At 36.4% G+C, this 3,876-nt stretch overlaps 1 long non-coding RNA gene across 1 annotated transcript; it reads left to right on the forward strand.

The window, feature by feature from the left end:
* The first annotated feature begins 201 nt into the window (after positions 1 to 201).
* Positions 202 to 1,963, forward strand: LOC113302127. Its single transcript, XR_003336659.1, has 3 exons — positions 202 to 315; positions 445 to 588; positions 1,483 to 1,963. It is a non-coding gene; the product is annotated as an uncharacterized LOC113302127 (long non-coding RNA).
* The last annotated feature ends 1,913 nt before the right edge of the window (positions 1,964 to 3,876 follow it).

The following is a 3,876-nucleotide window of genomic DNA, read 5'->3' on the forward strand; positions in this document are numbered from 1 at the left end:
AATATGAGAACTGGAGTACACCGGTGCAGACACTGGTTCTGGGGAAAATATCGGCGTGTACCGGACCAAAAGAACCGGTTATTATATTCCATTGAGATCTTGGTTAGTTTTAATCTTATCCGTCCATCCTAGGTTTGGAGAATCCTATTATCTAATCTTCGAGTAACTCTTTCACTCTGTTTGTTTCTTCTTCGTTTTTTTTATTCTATGAAGAGCAGACTACTGCCGTCACTCTTAATCTAATTTCTCTGAACTATGCTCACCAATCAGTCAATCGCCGATTCACCATCATCATCAAGTGTTACTTCACAAAAAGTAAATCGATTCTCTAATCTTTTAGATTTCCTTTTTGTTTCTGTTTTAAAACCAAACCCTAGAAATTGAAAACGATTTTAACAGTATTGCTTGATTAATTAACTAACCCTAGTGTTTATACTCAAGCAGGAGAAGTGCTGAGGCTACCAATTTCTTCTTCGTCTCTCTATCAATCACCGATACTTCGATATTTGGGTTTTTGATGATTTAGGTATTGAATGTCAAGATAATCAAGCTAGTAATACAAGCGAGGAATAAGAACTGTTGCTTGGGGTATGTATCAAAAACCTAATCCTTGGTTTATGATTTGTTGGTAATTTGATTATTGAGTTTTGGTTTATGCTTGTGAGGATGAGTTTGAGGATTGTTGTGAATCATGTTTAGTTTAGGTGTGCATTGAGTGTGATTGTTGTTGTTTATTGGATGAATGTTTAGTTTAGTTTTTTTTTTAACTGGTTGGGATGTCTTAGAATCTGCTTATGATGGATAAATACTTGGTTTGCTAATAGTGAACTCCATTAGTGATGAAGTAGCTCCTTGCTAATAGCCTTCAGTTGGACTTGGTTGAGGTTCATGAACCTCTGGTTGGCCTTAAAACATCATCAACACTCAACTTGCTCAACTTTCTATTCCACAAAGAGAATGAATAACACGGAGAATGTCCTGAACTTCCTTGTTCCCCTGTTCAACTGAACTTTTATCTGAAATATCTAAGTTACTATGAACAAAATTCACAATAAAGCTAAGCAATATCTTCATTGCAAGCTCTGATTTTTCTGTCTTGTTGCCGCTGCTTCCCATCTTCTCTCTAGTACCTGTAAGGACACTGCAGCCACCATCGGCAGTAAGTATGTGAACGACATTGTTTGCGGAATAATAGAGCAAAAACTTTGATGATTTCCTTATTTATACATGGTTTTATGGGAAAGAGTGTTGGATACTTGGCTCTAGTAATAAACACTGCCCAACTTGTGGAGCAATATTCTAATAGTAATATCTGCATTTCATACTTATTTTTTGTAATGAAATGTGTAATAATATGAAATGCATCTATGTTTCTGTATGTTTGAAATCCAGTGATGAGTGTCATAATGTAGTCTTTACTCTTTAATGATGCAATAGCATATCCCTCTTATAACTAACAGTCTAACATTATGTTTCTGTTAGATGACCACATCAAATGCAACTCCAACTACAAGTACAACTCAACAAACAAAAGTTGGATCTTCCTCTCAAGCTGCATCTCACACAAATGAATCTGAAACTGCAACTCTAACAAGTACAGCTGAAGCGGTTGAAGTTGGTGATAGCAAAAAGAAGCACGGCAAAGTGAGATCTGATGTTTGGTTGGAAATGACAAGGGTTAGTGAAACTCATGCTCAATGTCCTCACTGCAAGGTCAAATATGCTTGCTCACAATGACGTAAATGGCACTGCTGGATTACGAAAACATTTGAATAGATGTCCAAGAAATCCTAACAAGAAGAAAGATTAGTGAAACTCATGCTGAATGTTATCACTGCAGCCATCCTTTTTTTGTTTGCAAGATGATTTCATTTCATTTCTTGTCGTAGAGACAGACTTATGGAAATGTTAAACTTAACTATGTAATGTTGAACATTGAACTTATGGAAATGTTAATTTAGTATTTTGTAGTGTTTTTCAGGTAAAAACCCGGTACCGTCGGTCTTACAGGTACAGGTAAAAATCCAGGTACAGGTATCGGTCCTCAAAATGAGGTACCAGTCAACACCAGGTACAGGGACCGGTTCCATAAGGAAACCGGACTGTACCGGCCCATGTGCAGTCTTAGAGGGATCCCCTATCCCCTTACCTTTTTATTCTTGCCATGGAGTATCTTTCTAAATCTTTGCTGCTTGCTAAAACTAATAAAACCATTGTGAGTGTCAAAGTTTCTAGGAAAGCTCCTGCTATTACTCATTTGTTGTTTGCAGATGACATTTTAATTTTTGGTCAAGCCAATATGCAATATATTAATGCCATTTTGCAGATTTGAATGATTTTGGTAAGCTGTCATGTCAGATGCTAAACTTTGATAAGTCATGTGTGTATTTTAGTAAGAATTTAGATCCTAATGATTGCGATGTTCTTGCTAGAGCTTTGAATATGTCTATTATCTCTGATTCTGAGAAATATCTAGGAGCATCCCTATTGCTAGGTCACTCCAAGATCAAATCCTTTGATCCCTAAATGCAATATTTTCAAGCTAGACTAAACAACTTTGTCAGTACCACTCTTAACCAAGTAGGTAGATCAACCTTAATCAAATCTGTTTTGAACACTTTACCTGCTTATCAAATAGGATGTTTCAAAATTCCTTCTACTTTAATTAAACATCTTGATACTTTGCAGAGAAATTTCAGGTGGGGGCATAAGGTTGGTAAAGGAATTAAGTTCACTTTTTGGGATAACATAAATATCCATAAGGAATTAAGGGGGTTAGGTTTTAGAGATTTAGAATCTTTTAATACTGCTCTTATCTGTAAGTTAGTTTGGAAAATTCTTACTGAACAAGATGAATTTTGGGTCCAACTTTTAAGTGCCAAGTATTTTAAAGTTTGTAGTATTTTGCATCTAGATAAACTTAAGGAGAATTGTTCATGGATATAGAGGGGTATCCATAAATGTATAACTACCATTAGAGATAATAGTTGTTGGGCTATAAGATGTGGTTCTAAAACTAAAATCTGGTTAGACTGTTGGGTCATTGGTCTTGACCATCCCCCCATTCCGGATGATGGCTTAGTGAACACTGTGGCTTATGTATGTGTCTCTTATCTTTTTATTGAAGGAACTAGAAATTGGAATTCCCTCTTGATTCACTACTTGTTCTCTCCAGATTCTGCTAATAAGATTCTAGCTATGAGAGTTCCTACTGCTGGAAGTGATATTCTCATTTGGTTGCCTGATAGAAAAAGTCAATTTACTGTTAAAATTATTTATTATGTGCTGACAAGAACAACTAATCCTACTGTAGGTATTCAACCAGTTGTTAATCAGGTTTGGAAGGTTAATTTGTCCCATAAAGTCAAACTTTTCATCTGGAAATGAATGAAGGATATGTCCCAACTAGAGATAAGATTGCAAGCTATAAAACTGATATTGATGTGCATTGTAGCTTATGTAATCATCCTCTTGAATCAGTTGATCATTTGCTGTTGAACTGCTCTTATTCTAGATCTGTGTGGTTGGCTGTTAATATAAATGTGGGTAATATTAGGGTTGTCAATGGGTACCCAAATACCCAGACCCGAACCGGAACCGGATGAATTGGGTATGGGTCCTAAAAATGGAGCCATTAACAATTTCGGGTCCAAAACCGGGTAGATCCGAATAGACCCGATAATAAATGGTTCCAACCGGGTCTTACCCGTCGGGTACCTGCGGGTAGTAGGGTACTGTAAATTATACTTTTCCGGGAGTTAATTTGGTCAAGTGAAAGGTTGTATATATAGTCCGTAACACCTTCAGATAAACAGAACCCTAAACTAAACTTACGGCATCCAATTCTTTTACATTCATCTTCTCTTCCAAGCTTCA

The sequence above is a fragment of the Papaver somniferum genome, chromosome 8 (genome assembly GCF_003573695.1).
Source record: "Papaver somniferum cultivar HN1 chromosome 8, ASM357369v1, whole genome shotgun sequence".
In the NCBI taxonomy this organism is placed as follows: domain Eukaryota; kingdom Viridiplantae; phylum Streptophyta; class Magnoliopsida; order Ranunculales; family Papaveraceae; genus Papaver; species Papaver somniferum.